The sequence below is a fragment of the Lipotes vexillifer genome, unplaced genomic scaffold (genome assembly GCF_000442215.2).
Source record: "Lipotes vexillifer unplaced genomic scaffold, Lipotes_vexillifer_v1.1 scaffold1192, whole genome shotgun sequence".
NCBI classification, from domain to species: Eukaryota; Metazoa; Chordata; class Mammalia; order Artiodactyla; family Lipotidae; genus Lipotes; species Lipotes vexillifer.
Genome location: NW_006778701.1, coordinates 1,071,100 through 1,088,363, shown reverse-complemented (window position 1 = coordinate 1,088,363; position 17,264 = coordinate 1,071,100).

Below are 17,264 nucleotides of genomic sequence, written 5' to 3'. Positions count from 1 at the left end.
AGGAGAATTATCTACACTATCCACAGCAGTAATACCAGGACCACTGAAGATGCTGAATAAAAATCTGTTAAATATGATCATTTTTCTTCCCAGTTATATTTTCCAGTACTGAAAACATTAGAAATGTATAGATATTTGTACACACTGGTTATTTCTTGTAGGAGCAAATGAAGCCCACAGTCGTATACCTGTGGTTTCCATGGAATAACTGATTCGCTGTGATGATACAGAGCTCTGCAGTGAGAGATGTGTGGGGAAAGGGGCATCACCATTTCAAAGTCAAATGGAAAAAAATGTCTCAAAGCATAATTTTCTGTGTTATAGCAGAAATGTCATACTTATTATGAAAATGTAGGTTACCAACATTTTATTAAATTCAGTGATTTAAATTTTTAAATTTTATTTTTAAACAAAAGAAAATTATTAAATCAACAATTAAACATTGGTGACTGCCCACAAGAGTCTTATTTTCAGAGGACTGCAGGTATAACCTCAAGAAATGCTGAGAAAATGCTTCTATGCATTCTATGCTCTAACCAACATATTTTATACTGAGGGAAATTAATGGATTTCATAAAACATGAATGTGGGAATATAACATGTACAAGAGGGATAGTAACAACTTCAAATTCACGTTAAGAATATCATTAGAGGGCTTCCCTGGTGGCGCAGTGGTTGAGAGTCCGCCTGCTGATGCAGGGGACACGGGTTCGTGCCCCGGTCCGGGAAGATCCCACATGCCGTGGAGCGGCTGGGCCCATAAGCCATGGCCACTGAGCCTGCGTGTCCAGAGCCTGTGCTCCGCAACAGGAGAGGCCACAGCAGTGACAGGCCTGCGTACCACAAGGAATATCATTAGAAGCATTAAAAAGCTGCTTTTTTGAACCATATAATTTCCTTTATGTAAGCACTTTGATTTAGCACCTAAGATCTAATTTTGACTTCAAAAAAACTAGATTTCTGAGACTATGGCATCAGAAATTTGACATAAGGTGGACATCTGGATATGGTTTTGTATCTAAATTAGGGAAGTAGAAGAACAATGTTAAAAAACACTTTAACAAAAGAAATGAAAAAAAAACTCCTAAAAAGAATCATGCAGATGGTCTTTTAAATCCACACATTTATTAAGTTTTGCAGTTTTACAATAGCAGAGATTTAACATAATATTTCAGCATAACAATATTGGAGAGAGATGACTTTTACCATGTAATACCATTCCAATAGTCAAATTAGCTGGAAAGTGTTAGGCATGCATGCCAACTAGAGGAAAATTCACAAAGCTTCTCTTTTTTACTAAATAGATCGTGTCAACTCTCTCTAAGTAAAGGTTCCAGGAAGTAAGTTAATTACCACATATGAGCAAAAGCCTTAATTTCTTATTATATAAAAATTAGCTCTGCTCTAGAAAAATACACTCATAACTTTGCTTCAAATTATATGAATTTAAATTCACATACCCACAGCACACATTTCTGTAGGGACTTTTTCTTACTGAATTTCCACATTGCCTATCTTTGGGTGAATGAGAATAAAGGTACCTACAGCTTGACCATCATCTTTAAGCCTATACACATGGGGAGCGCAGATATATTGTGAAGTTTACCAAAACACTCATAACCAAAACTAGATGGCACAATGTGGTATTTTGAGGGAGGAGAATTAAATTATATAATGAGGAGGGGACCAACTGCAACAGATGGAAGATAATAAAGAAAAATGAGAGCATAGCTGTGAAACTAGACCTCAAACACTGAAGAAGGCCTTTTACAAATATGAGAAACTCAAATAAAGCAATGATTCATTTGAACTGGACCTCAAAGGCAATTCAGAAAACAATGCAGCACAATCAACTGAATAATCATCCTGGGTCCTCTGAAGATTTTGACCAAACTAACAGTAACTTTAATGTGTATTAGCTCTTCTCTGCATGCTTTCTGCCTCTTCTTCCATTATCAACTATCTCCTGATATCTCATATTGAAATTCGCAAATGTTTGAGAAGAGACTTTTAGGCAAGGCAATCTCATATTCACAGAGCTTCCCATAGATCAGGTTCCTGCCCTATATTATTTTGCAAATCTATTTGTTCATCATTGGTTATCCTCAGTTACTAAACAGTATCTCTTATCATCAGTTGTGACCATTTAGGAACTTCTAAACAGGCAAGTTTCACACTCATTCATGAATTCCTTACTGTTTCAGTAAAGGCGTTGTCTCCTGGAATTTCCCAAGGAACATAGTCATCTGGTAGGTCCCTGGGTCTTATAAAATGATTCATTCTAATGCATGTTTCACTCCTTCCTTAAATGTCTGTCGAGGTAGTTCTGACGTTTCTACCTCCTACATTATGAGCAATAATTTTTTCCAGTGTTCCAAGTGTGTTAGGCCAGTCCCCAGGGGCATTAAACACTGAAATAGGAGTTGTCCCCATATCAACAAACTCTCCCTTATTAAGATTTATATTCTATTCTACTTGGTCCAGGACTTTCAAGATCACTCCATCATGCTTTACATGATCCTGATGGTATGTATATCTTATCCAGGTCCTGCTGTCCCTTTCATGAATGATTCATTTTCTTCCTTAGCAGAGCCTGCACTGTCCCCCATTCCGTACTGAACCATTCTGAAACCTTTCTTATTGACTAGTGACCAAGACAGAAGTGGGAGGCTGTCTTGAGGAGGACAATTATTATCTTGTAAGGCACTGACAAAGACTTCGTCAAGGAGGAGTCTGCCATCTTTGGGCACCGAGGATGGGAATCAGGGGTTCCATATTTTCAAGCTTATCCACCCATATGCTCTCACCCCAAATCTCAGAGTCCATTCCTTTCATATAAGGGCACCTGTTTTGGTTAGAAATTCACTGCATCTGTGAATACAGGCTTTTATGAAATTCTGACACTCTTATAACAAAGTTGTTTGCCTGGTCTTCAGTCTGTCCTTCAACTGTAGAAGATGAGGGTCTCTATAAAAACTATCATAGGTGCTTTCTTATCCATTAAATTAATAATTTTTGGTTCTGTGCCTCTAAATTTCTGTCTTCCATATGTATAGTTAAGAAAAACCCAAACATCTTTGGTCCTTATAATTATTACTTTCACATATCTTTCAAATATTAAGGATATTACATAATTCAGTGCTTTTTAGCTTTACTATGGTGTTAGTCATTAGCACCAAAGTGTGAGCTATAACACTGTCTATAAATAAAATAAACACCCTCACAGTCCACATCCTTTATTGCTAGAACAGCAAGCTCCTATATACATCATTTTCATTTTATCAGTGTGTATTGATGAGCAATTCCATGCTAATTAGAATTTCTCTCTGACGTTAATCATGACATTATAGGTATTTTGACTTTCAGTATTTTGTGATAGCTCAGGGCTGGGAGCTGTTACAAAGTCCAGTAACAGGCCAGTTATTTTACTTTGAACGATATGTATTTAGCTGATGTGTCTGGCAATTTGCATCAAAGGTAGAGAACACCACTCAGAATTTAATATAAGCAAAGAAAAATGCTGATTTATTTGCTTTCCAAGCAGGGAAGAACTCTACTAGTAAGGCAGTGATTTGTGGATTCTGCAAATATCTTACAGCAACCGAGAAAATTCCCAGTGAATTCTGGAAGGAGTCAAGGATGTTCTCCATCCACTCATCTATTCAAGGTTTATTACAGCAGTAAATTAAGATAGAAAACATTTAAAGCATAATTATTGGAAAAGGAGAAATAAACCTGCCATTATTTACAGATGACACTATTATGCACATAAAAACTTCAAAAAATAATCTATGAAGAGTCTGTTTGAATATACCATGAAAATGTATTTGACATCCTAGTGTGTGTATGTTTGTATCCTACATCTAAATAAATTTCTAAGTCATAGAGGAAATCATAATAGAAATAAAATAATTCTCAGAACTAAATTATAAAGAAAATTCAGTAGTATATCATGCCTGGATTATAAGTGAAATGGTATGAAGATTTGAACAAAACAAAGATGTCTATTAACACTATATCTATTCACCATTGTAAGGTAGGTCCTCTCCATCATAGTAAAAATGGAAAGTTAAATATAAGGATTAGAAAAGAAAAATCAAACTGTCGTTATTAAAGAGTATATGATTTGCCTAAGCAGAGGTTCAAAAATCTGAAAATACCTAGAATTATGGGGAAAAAAAAGCTTAACAGGCTGCCTACATAAAAGAGCAAAATATACAAATAATTTCCATATAACAGCAACAAAATTTAGAAAAGTGATTTAGAAAACTTATTTTTCCTAACAACTAAAATTATAAGGTATGTAGAAATAAATTCAGCAAAAGAGATGTACAAAATTTTATAAAGAAAATTAGAAATTTTCAAGAAAATAAAGGTAAATTTGATGAAATGAATTGACACATTGCATTCATGGACGTGAAAGCTCAATGAAGACAAGTCTGCACAAAATAATTTTAAAACTCAGAGTATTTCCTGAACAGTTTCCCAAGGGAATATTAGTGGAACTTAGAATAATGACAATCTTTAATTTATATTAAGAATAATGATCCAAGGATAGACAGAAAAAAAATTTGAAGAGGAAATGAAGGGATTTTCCTTAGATTGTATCAAGATTAGTTATAATGTAATAGTAAATAACACATATATTTTTATGAATTTCCTCTTTCCCCATCCATTATCTTCTTGCTTGAAGGTAACATCTATAATTCTAGTAGACTCTTTTCAATACCCTAAAGGTATTTTATCCCTTTTCTTTTTTATTATATTAAAGTGACAAAAGCCCACAACCCTCATCTATCTCTATAGCTGTCCTGATATGTTGAATACTTTTGGAGAAAAACTTCCATTAAGGATATTTCCCCACTTATTTAAGTAATGGTCATCAACCTTAATTATACTTTGCTCCATATATCCCCTACTTTAACCTCACCAGGGAACTTCTGCTTTAAATTCTTTCCTCCTGCTGTCATATCTTAAAATTATCTATTTCTATTAGATTATTCCAAGTAGCATTTATTTATTTTTAACATCTTTATTGGAGTATAATTGCTTTACAATGTTGTGTTAGTTTCTGCTGTATAACAAAGTGAATCAGCTATATGTATACATATATGACCATTTACCTCCCATTTGGGTCTCCCTCCCACCCTCCCTATCCCACCCTTCTAGGTGGTCACAAAGCACTGAGCTGATCTCCCTGTGCTATGCAGATTCTTCCCACTAGCTCTCTATTTTACATTTGGTAGTGTAAATATGTCAATGTTACTCTCTCACTTCGTCCCAGCTTACCCTTCCCCCTCCCCGTGTCCTCAAGTCCATTCTCTACATTTGCGTCTTTATTGCTGTCCTGCCCCTAGGTTTGTCAGAATCCTTTTTTTTTTAGATTCCATATATGTGTGTTAGCGTACGGTATTTGCTTTACTCTTTCTGACTTACTTCACTCTGTATGACAGACTCTAGGTCCATCCACCTCACTACAGATAACTCAATCTCATTTCTTTTTATGGCAGAGTAATATTCCATTGCATATATGTGCCACATCTTTATCCATTCATCTGTCAATGGATACTTAGGTTGCTTCCATGTCCTGGCTATTGTAAATAGTGCTGCAATGAACATTGTGGTACATGACATTTTTTGAATTATGGTTTTCTCAGGGTGTATGCCCAGTAGTGGGATTGCCGGGTCATATGGTATTTCTATTTTTAGTTTTTTAAGGAACCTCTATACTGTTCTCCATAGTGGCTGTATCAATTTACATTCCCACCAACAGTGCAAGAGGGTTCCCTTTTCTCTACACCCTCTCCAGCATTTATTGTTTGTAGAGTTTTTGATATGGCCATTCTGACTGGTGTGAGGTGATACCTCATTGTAGTTTTGATTTGCATTTCTCTAATGATTAGTGATGTTGAGCATCCTTTCATGTGTTTGTTGGCAATCTGTATATCTTGAATAGCATTTATGTATGCTCTCCCACTCTACCTTCAGGCACTCCCTAACATTTGTCCTTTCCTTTAAAACCAAACTTCTGAAATAAAATTTCTATACCTATTATTCCGATATCCTCTGCACCAACTTCTCAATGCACTAGGATCTGGACTTTACCTCACCAGTCCAGCACAGCTTTAATTATTCAACACTCAAATTATTTCCATGTTTTCAAATTCAGTGGACACACTTTCCTATTCTCATCTTTCTTGACCTCTCATGATACTTTTATTACTTTATTTATTGCTCTTCTATTTATTAGGCAATGTATTTGGTTATTGGAATATAATGATGATCAAATTCATATATAATCCTTATTCTAATGAAGTTCATGGTCTAGAACCAAAGAATACTCACAATTAATAAGTGTATTACAGGAGAATTCCAGAGTACTTTATGAGTATAAAATAAGGGTAGGTAAAAGTCTATGAGGTGGTATCTGAAATAAAATTAGGATGATCAGCAAAGGGAAGAGTGCTCCAGACAGAAGAAAAAGCTTCCACAATGGCCAGGAAGTTGGAAGGAGCATGGTAAATATGTAGAACCAAAAGAAAACCATTGCTGTGGAAGCAAGAATGAGAGGTCATTTGTGGAGAATAGACTAGAATTACTGGAATGAAAACCAAAGTCAAACATAATAGAAGAACACATCCCTGATTTAAGACTTTAATCTGATTATTAAATGATCAGTACACAGCAAAAAATAATGTTTTGACTATTTTTATTAATCTTCCATTACTCATGTAATATATCTTCCTTCTTAGAAATGAGAACAATACACATAAAGTTAAGTTTCCCTATCAATATGAACCCTCATCCATTCTGCTACCCTTTTCCTCATGAGAGCCATTTTAATGCTTTTAGTATGTCCTTCCATACCCCTTTCTTACATAATAAAACATGACCAACAAATAATATATAGTATTATTTTGTATTTTAATGATACATGAGAAATGATCTTTATGTAATGGAAGGATCAAAGCACATTCTCAGGCAAGCTATTTCAGAGGTTATGGAATAGACCAGCTCTCAGGCCAAATTAAGATTCTTGAATCACATCGTTTATACAACAGTTAAAAACATATAGCAAGAGTCAGGGGCAAAGTGAAGGGATAGGATGAAAAACCAAACTACCTGAATCCTGGGTTACACAGCATATGTGTGTGTATCACCCTCTGTCACGTCAGTCTTCCCAGTTGATGATGGTCTTATGGGGACCAAATTTAAAGTGTGAGGAAGGAACCCAACATAATGAAGGTGTCAACACAAATATACCTTCTCTGTCAAAGAGATACCAGGGAAAGTAGTCCTGGTCACAGGTATAGCTCACTAACTAGTCTACTGAACAATTACTTGTTTTATCTGTCTCTTGGGCAGAATCCATGAGGGGCTAAATGGAAACATAATGGGAGTCAAAAATAGATGGCCAATTTAGAGATCACAACTGTCAGCCTACTGGTGCCATAAACATAGCTTATGACTTGATCTTTTCATTGATTTCTATTTAAAAGTAGCACTCTTATTTGTTTGAATTATTCCATTTATCTTTAATATGTCTTAAAGGTTGCTACCTTGCAATTGTATTTAACATATTTATGAATTCTATTCATCTCACAAGCTCGTTGACTTGTTTAGATATTATATATCTTAATACAACTTATGAGATATTGCTTATATCTCATAAGCCACCAGCTTATTTTCTATATTTGCTTCACTTCTTGTGTGTGTCATCAGTTGTTCGTTTTTCTACTTTTGTGGAGCTGATTTGAATATTCTCATATAATTCTACAAACACCAATTACATTTAATGTAAATTGCATCAAACTCTACTATTTGGTAACTTTTTCTTTCTCTACATTACATTTCAGAGCTATCAAGTTTTACTGATTTGTACAGATCTAGATCATACTTTATAGGGTTTATACTTTTTAATTTTGTATCCATTGTAATTAGCCAGTGTGAAACCATGAAAGAATGATCTGAGATGTTACCCTACTTCCACAATTATACATTATTATAATACACACACACACACACACACACACACACACACACACACACACACACAAAATCAGGAGTCCCCTGGGATCAGAGAGAGCCATCTAATTACTCACAGAATATCTTATGCCAGTTCCCATGCTCCAAATCACTGCAGGGTGATGGGATGCAAGCAGATACAGGGTATGTATCACAAGAGAGTAACCCCAAAACTATGAAACTGGGAGCTTATGTAGGTGGCTGGTACATCTACCTCTCTAGAGATGGAAAGAAATTTATGTCTGCTCTGGAATATAAATAAATACTCTGGAGAGAGGAGAAGGTCTCTAGGTTTACAACCCCTAAAATGTAAACAAATGGCTCCAGGGGAGACTGTCTATAAACCTCTCAGAAGGTCTCTATTTTTAACTTCCAAGGCTCATTTTTCCTTCAGTCATCCTTTACATAGGTTGTCAGTAACCTTTGCTCAGTAAGCCCTGAATGTGAGGTAACTTGAAAATACTTATGGAACATTATTTTCTGACAGCTGCAACAAATATCTTCATAATTTTTTCCTTGCCAGTTGACTTTTTTCCAGAATAAATTCCATACATATAAGTAAAATTAGGTTACTTTCAACAAAATAAAAATCAAGCTAGGCACATATTTATTCCTTCAAAATATTAATTAAAAAGAAAATAATTGAGAGTTGTCATAATTCTTGGGAGCAGTGCCATGGCCCTAGAATCCTATATGCATCCAAGCTCTCATTCAAATGCTAAAATAATGAGAAAAATCAGAAATATTTAAAAATATATTTTGACTTCACACTGCCTCCTCAGAAATACTAGATAGAGCAATTTTTTTTGACTATATAACTTTCGTTTTTCCAGCGTACATTCTTTATAAATTAGTCTCCATTGTTGGCAGAGAGAGGTGAGGCTAGTATACTTTCCTTAAATCTCATTTGTATAGTGTATGTAGCGTGAAAAATTATACAGCATTATAAAAATACTTTTATATGAGGCAAATGAAAAACACAGATCTACTGTTTTTGGTAATACAGTATACAAAAGGAGCATGAGAATTTTATTTTTTAACAACAAGATCATGGGTTAAAGAAGAATGAGTAACATACACACATTGTTGAAAGCAAAAGCTGAGTTAACTCCTATTTTAACTTTTTAAATAAACTCAATTATTTTTTTCAGTATCTTTCCAGCTTTACTAGGGAATAGTTGACAAATAAAAATTGTATATATTTAAGGTGTACAACACTATGGTTTGACATTTGATATATGTATACATTGGAAAATTATGGCCACAATCAAGCTAATTAACACATTCATCACCTCACACAGCCACTTCTTTTTAAAAGAGTTTTTTGATGTGGACCATTTTTAAAGTCTTTATTGAATTTGTTACAATATTGCCTCTATTTTATGTTTTAGTTTTTTAGCCACAAGTCATGTGGGATCATAGCTCCCCAACCAGGGATTGAACCCACACCCTTGTATTGGAAAGTGAAGTCTTAACCACTGGACCACCAGGGAAGTCCCACAATTTTTTTTTTTTAATGTGGTGAGATCACTTAAGAGCGATTCTCTTAGCAAATTTCAAGTATACAATACAGTATTATTAACTATAGTCAGCATACTAGATATTATAACCCCAGAACTTATTCATCTTATAACCGAAAATTTGTACTCTTTGACGAACATCTCTCCATTTTCCCCACCCCACAGCCCCTGGTAATTACCATTTATTCTCTGGCTCTGAGTTTGACATTTTTAGATTCCATGTATAAGTAAGATCATAAAGTATTTGTCTTTTTCTGACAGGCTTATTTCACTTAGTATCATGAACTCCCGTTTCATCCATATTGTTGCAAATGACACGATTTTCATTTTTTAATGACTGAATAATATGCACAGCAAAGGGAAAAATCAAAAAATGAAAGACAACCTACAGAATGGAAGAAAATATCTATAAACCATATAACTCATAGGGCTTAATATTCAAAATATATTACAAACTCATATAACTCAATAGCAAAAAATAAAAAGAAAAGAACAACAACAAACAATTAACCCAACTGAAAAATGGACAGTGGTCCTGAATAGACATTTTTCCAAAGAAGATATACAAATGGCCAACAGGTATATAAAAACTGCTCAACACCACTAATCAGGGAAATGTTAATTAAACCACAATGAGATATTACCTTAACCTGTTGGGATGGCTATAGTCTTAATAAATTTTTTACTCTTCAAACTGCATATATTGAATAGTTTGTTTAGATGTATTTACATCATGAGAAAGAAGCAGGATAATTTCTCTAGGAACATGCTATTCTTCCAAAAGTTGCTACTGTTTATTACATAATAAATACTAGGAATATGAAAAGGAAATTTTCGATAGTAAAAAGTCAAAAGCTAATTTTTATCTGATGTGTGGAAACATGAATCATATATTCTTTATTGCTTTTAGTTTTATTATGGCCTTTCTTCCTAAGAGCACCTGTACAGATATATGTGGATAAGTGTAGCTTCCTCATTAAAAGATTCATATGAGTACCCTTTCCCCTTGGTGTATAAAGAGGACATAAGGGGTAAGAACAAGTATTTTTGCTATAAATCAGATTGCAAAGAATTACAGAATTACAGAGCATACATTGGTAAGGAAAAAGGTATAGTGAGTAACTATTAAGGATAATTCATGACAGGACAGAATGCAGATGTATTAACTAAGAGAGTTTTTGTCCCTGTGGCCTGCTATGAGAATTTTAACCCTTAAAAATTCTTATGTTAAAGCCCTAACTTTCAATATCTTATTATGTGTCCTTATTTGGAAATAGGGTCATTGCAGATGTAATCAGTTAAGATGAGGTCATACTGGAGTAGGGTGGGCCACTAATCCAACATGACTGGTGTACTTATACAAAGGGGAGATTTGGACATGGCCACACACACAAGGAGAATTCCATGTAAACCTTAAGGCAGAGATTGGGGTGATGCACCTAGGAATGCCAAAGACGGCCAGCAAATCACCAGTAACTAGAAGAGAGTCATGGAATGGATGTCCCTTACATCCCTCAGAAGGAACCAACACCTCCAATACCTTGATCTTGGACTTCTAGTCTCCATAACTGTGAGACAACACATTTCTGTTACTTAAGTCACCCAATTTGTGGTACTTTGTTATGGGAGCCCTAGCAAGCCAATACATGGCCCTTGTATCCTCTTAAGAGTCAATGGTATTCATCACTTCAAGGGCACGTATTCATTCACCTTAGGAAAGATGATAGGAAAAAACCAAGAAAGTACAAAGAAGTCAACTGATCTCCTAACCAGATGTTTGGAATCTTAATATAGAATGAAATTTTGAAAGCAAGATGGGATGATTTACAGACAGAGAAAAGATTAAGGTCATTTTTGTTTTTTCAGTTTCAAAACCTGGCTTCGATAAAGTAAAAATCTGATACTTGAACAAAGAGAACTTACAATTTACTGTGCACCCTCAGGGGTTGGGGAAAATCACATGTATTTGAGAGAGAGTTTTTCTGGTTTAAAAGCAAAGGTCAGTTCGATTGTAGGATAGCTGGAAATTAGGACAGGAATTTAATGGAAGTGTCCTTGTTAGTGTGATTATTTTAAAAGGGACTCTAGTTTGTTCCTTTAACTAGAAAATTTAGGGAACTTCAAACTCCTCAAAGGATTCAAATGGGGTGGACTAAGGAAGCAAAACCCTTTTTGGCAATCAATCACTGAGTAAGTCATCTAGGTAAATGCCTGAAGGCAGGCTCTCAGAATTCTAAGCTCCCCACGTGAGAACCAGAGCCAAATGTCAGCTCTCTGTAGTGGAGAGGAGAAGTTACTGAGAGATAACAAGAGAATAAATATAAGCCTTGGGTTTGAGGGAAGGAAAATATGGATGGTAAGATATTACTAGGACTCAGGGTTATCACAGTACAAGCTAGAAGAAGATATGAATCTTCCAGCGGAAGTCTGAGTGTAAAGATAGTAATATATGAAAACCAGACTCCTCCCTATGGCCATTCTTGTACCTAGGGAGATAATGAAATATAGACAGGAAAACTAAATTCCCCTGTGTACAAAAAGACATTGGGAGAACAATTAAACAAATAAACACAGAAGTTAATGGGCACAGATGGAAGAGAATATATATATAATCTAGAGTATGTATAATTCTATTTAAACCTTGAGCTGTTAAACTGTTAAAATAATCTCATACCTGTTATAATTAGAGTACTCTACCTATTAGCTATAGTACTTTACATACTTTTACATGTTGATCTCATTTGATTTTTGACAATTTGTCATTTGAACCTAGTGAGCTAGGAAGGTCAGATATGATAACCCTCATCTTATAGCTAAAAATACTAAAGTTTTGAGAAATTAGGAATTTTATTCGATACCCATATCTAATAAATCACAGAGATGGAACTAGTTACCTCACTTTCCATGCAGTACCATAAAATGATTAGGGTGCATTAGGCAGTCTGTGCTACGGTCACAATGATCCCCTGTTTTATATTCCAAAAGAGAAACCTCATCTTCCTCCAAATATGATGGATCTCTTTTCCTTTTCCAAATATCACTGCATCAGAGTCAGTGCTAAGATTATATGCTTTTGCTACCCTCTATAAAAAAAGAAATGCTAGCTTTTCCAGTTAAATCAAAATCCTGTGGGAAATAGTGCAAATTTTATATATTCTTTGCCCATATTATTTATGTTATGTGGGTTCTTAACGTTGATCTCTAAAGTGTCTTGTGAATGCAATTTTTATCCAGTGGTATCAGGCCCAGCACACATGGTGTCATTATGTCAGACCTATACATCAGTCCCTTAAAAACTGGATATTTACCAATGTGCTAAATATTACATAGGGAGAAGGGGTTCCTTGATCCTAAAGTTCCATACAAAATGGAATCAATGTTGATATTTTATTCAATTTAGCAAATAGGGAGAAACTTATCTGGACAAGTTACTAAGTGTGATTTTACAGTGGAGAAAACGAACAAGTCATAACAATAATAATCATGGTGAGGATGGTAATGATGAAAATAATAAGAGCAGATAAATTTCAAGAAAAAATGTATCATGTACTATGCTAAAACTGCACATGCATTGTGCAATTTAAATTTCACAATACTTCTATGAGGTTTAGATCTTTATTATCATATATTTATAAATAAATAAAGTAGTCTTGAAGCAGTTAAATAACATGTTCAAGTGCCACATGGTCTGTTCATTACTGGAGCCAGGATTTGAAATTTGGTCTATCTGAACTCAGACCCCAAGGTCTTAATTGGTAAAAATCAATAATTGTATAACCAGCATCACAAATTACTATTTGAAGTTATCCCTTTCATTTTTCCCCAACTATCCAGACATGACTCTCAAGTAATATACTATCACAAAATTGTGACATGGTCCTTTGTCAAAAGTGATAGCTGAACCCCTGCTCCCTCCACAAGAAAAATTAGCAATATCTCTCAGGCCTATAATCGCTGCAAAATTCTTCTGATTGCCTAACATATGAACCCTTGAGTTCATGTTTATTATCTCAACTTATGAAAATAATTCCGAGCACCATCTGGTAATAAAAATGCTACAAAAACTAAGTACTCTATCAAAATAAGGAACCCCATCTTAGAAATTTCAAGTATCATAGTTGTTAATAGGATAGAAAACAGTGCCACTTTATCCTTAACCAACTCTAGATTATAAACTTCCTACAGTATCACCCTTATTCATGAGAAGGACACTTACAAACCAAAGAATTACATACTGGTCCCTGGAGGATTAAAAAAAGATCATTAAAAATCTGACAACACTTAAGACAACAAACCCTAGACCTGAAAAGAGCAAATCAACAGCCTGTCAGCACAAATGATTCAGAACTTCTCAAATCCTGGCACAGTGAGTAAGCAAGTTGGTCTCTGGAGAATCTAAATCTTGAATTATTTTTAGCTCAAAGCCACCACCCATAATTCTACAGAGATCCTGATAGGAAGGCATCCTAGCAGTTGGAGATCAGGTAGCAGGCTCTCCTCATGAATGGAGCAAATAGCGCGAGTGTGCGGTCGCCGTTGTTTCTAGTCACGGATCCATAACCTTAAATCATTATATTTTAATATTGAAAGACATTCATCTGAGTATTTTCCGTTATGTAGGGCTATCTTCCGTAATATCCATTTAAACTTATTTTCTATTAAAAGAATAGCTATTCCCAAGCCCCTTTTAAGAACACTTTTCATCTGAAGTGACACATATTTTAAAAGTAAGGATTTAAATGTCTTCCCCTTTAGAATCACCATTTTTCTTTTTTATTCCCTGGAGAATACTTTATACCATTAATATTAAATGAGAAAAGTGGATACTAAATATATACTTTCTGGAATGAAAATTATAATAGGAAATTGTATGGTTTTAACTAAACATGAATTGACTGAGAAGATAAATACATTTCCTGCTAATTTCAGTAAGTTTTGTGAGACTAGTTGGATGTTAGCTTAATTCTTGTGGCTATCTGCGGACTCCTATGATGTGTTGTGAACAGTACATTACATTCATATTGGCACTGATATACCTTAGTAAAGCATCTTCCGTTCTATGGCTGGCACTGCAGTTAATTTCAAAGTGTGAGTGTCTGTTTTCTAAAATATATCATCTTAAGCACATCAAAACTGCAATGGCTCCTGTTTTTCATACTGTAACAGAATCTTAGTTTTAAAATATTAGAGAACTGTCATTAACTCTAAGTCTAATAAAAATAAAAGGGAAATTCTAACAGTAATATTTTATTTTAACCTTTGTAGAAAATGGTAATTGATGCTAAAAATATTTATTTATAATATTATAAGACACTATGAATAGTCTGTGAAAGTCAGAATTATTTTTAATATGATTTTATACCTGCTTATATTCCCTAATTACTAAAAAATTGGCTATTTTTAAGTTGATCAAAACATATTGGCCTTTAAACATTTTGTACAAATGAAAATGATATGTGTTCGATGAAGTACACATCACCACAAAGACTATATTTTTATGGTTATAGATACTATACTATAATTAAGCTCCAAGTAAATGCATAATGACTTAGAAGACAGCTTCAGAAGATTTTGAAGAGAATTTTAATATTTGAGTGAGTCTGAAGGAAATTTGAATCAGAGGAGCCCTGAAGGTATTCAGATATAGTTTTGGAAAATATTCCTTTTCCAAGATTAAATAATTCTTACTAGTATTTCTTGAAAATTTACCTTTTTTCTAAGCAGTTTGTTACATAGTTGGTTTTTCCTGCAGTAGAAACCCTTAGGTAATACATGTGATTTAAAACAAACAAACAAACAACTAAGGGCATTGTATAAATGCTAGTCCTTTTTCTGTATTATTTTGGAAGACCATTTCTGAGGACTTTGGATTTGTAAAGCCATAGGAATATTTACTTAATATATTATTGTTCTAAAGAAAATTGACAGAAAATATACCACTGATCACAGTGGGAAGCCAGCTGATCATTCCTAGTGACTAGGATGTTTTCAGACTTTGATAGACAGCAGAAGGATGCCCAGAGAGAAGGGCATGAGCAGAGATACGGCAAATGAATTGGTCTTATCTGCCACAATGAGCACACATTGTATAAACTGAGTATTTACACACATCCTTGTTCTTTGCACAACCTGAGGCTATATTTGTGCTTGGTAACTGTCAATTTAGGCAACTGGTTCTACCAACATTTCCAGAAAGCCTCCACACTCCATCTTTTTGCTTTTTAATTTGTTTGTTGTTAATTTTTGTGACCATATTATTAGTGTTTAATGATCTGGCTTCAGTAGAGTTGAGAAGGAAATGACAGATAAAACAATCCGGTATTTTTGAAACTAATAAATGTATATTCCTACTTGATCCAGTATACTTACTTAAAGTATGGGCACTGGAGATAGGTTCAAATTTTTCCTTACTGTCAATGAAAGTAGTTACAAACATTCAGAATTTTTATGCAAAAATAAATTGTTAGTAAACTCCTACCTGCATTGTTTTCTCTTCAAAAATTAATCGTGACCATACATAAACTCAAAATTATAAAAGGGTATTTTTCTTACATTCAGAATAACACACTTGAGATTGCACTAATTGCTTATTAGGTGCAATCATAGCAATCACATAATTTAACCACTATGAGTAACAACAGCTTGGCATTGCTTATTGTAAAATAGCTGAATACTGTGAATTGTTTTCTGGTTGGATTTTTACTTCTTTAGCTAAAACCATACCATTTTATTTCATCGTTTTGATGCCAGAAAGTATATATTTAGCAGTCACATTTATCATTTAATATAGATAAGATAAACTATTCCCCAGGGACTTAAAAGAGAGAGAAAAATTTCTAAAAGGAAAGACATGTAAGTTCTTACTTTTAAGATATGGGTCAGTAAAACAAAGAGCTGTTTCTTTGAAAATATAAACAAAATTGATAAACTTTTTGCCAGACTCATGAAAAAAAATTTTTAAAAGAGAGGAGCCAAATAAGTAAAATCAGAAATAAAAGAGGAGAAATTACAACCAACCACAGAAATGAAAAATATTCATTACAGATTGCTATGAATATTATATGTCAAGAAATTGGACAAAATAGAAGAAATGGACAAATTCCTAGAAACATACAATCTTCCAAGACTGAATCAAGAAGAAAAAGAAATCTGAACAGAACAATCATTAGTCTGAAATTGAATCAGTAATCAAAAACTCCTAATAAAAGTCCAGGACCAGATGGCTTCACAGGTGAATTCTTTGAAACATTTTAAAAAGAGTTGATACCTATCTTTCTCAAACCCTTCCAAAAAATTGAAGATAAGGGAATGCTTCCAAACACATTCTACTAGGCCAGCATCACCTTGATAGCAAACAGATAAAGATACCACACAAATAAGGAAAATTACAGTTCAATATCACTGATGAAATGGATAAAAAATTCCTCAGCAAAATATTACCAAACCAAGTTGAATGATACATTAAAAGGATCATATACCAAGATCAAGTAGGATTTATCCCAGAATGCAAGAAAGGTTCAATATGCACAAATCAATGAATGTGATACAAAACATTAACAAAATGAAGGATAAAACTCATATGACTACCTAAATAGATGTAGAAAAAGCATCTGACAAAGCTCAACATCTATTTATAATAAAAAGTCTCCACAAAGTGCACATGGAGGAACATACCTCAACATAATAAAGGCCATATATAACAAACCCACAGCTAACAAA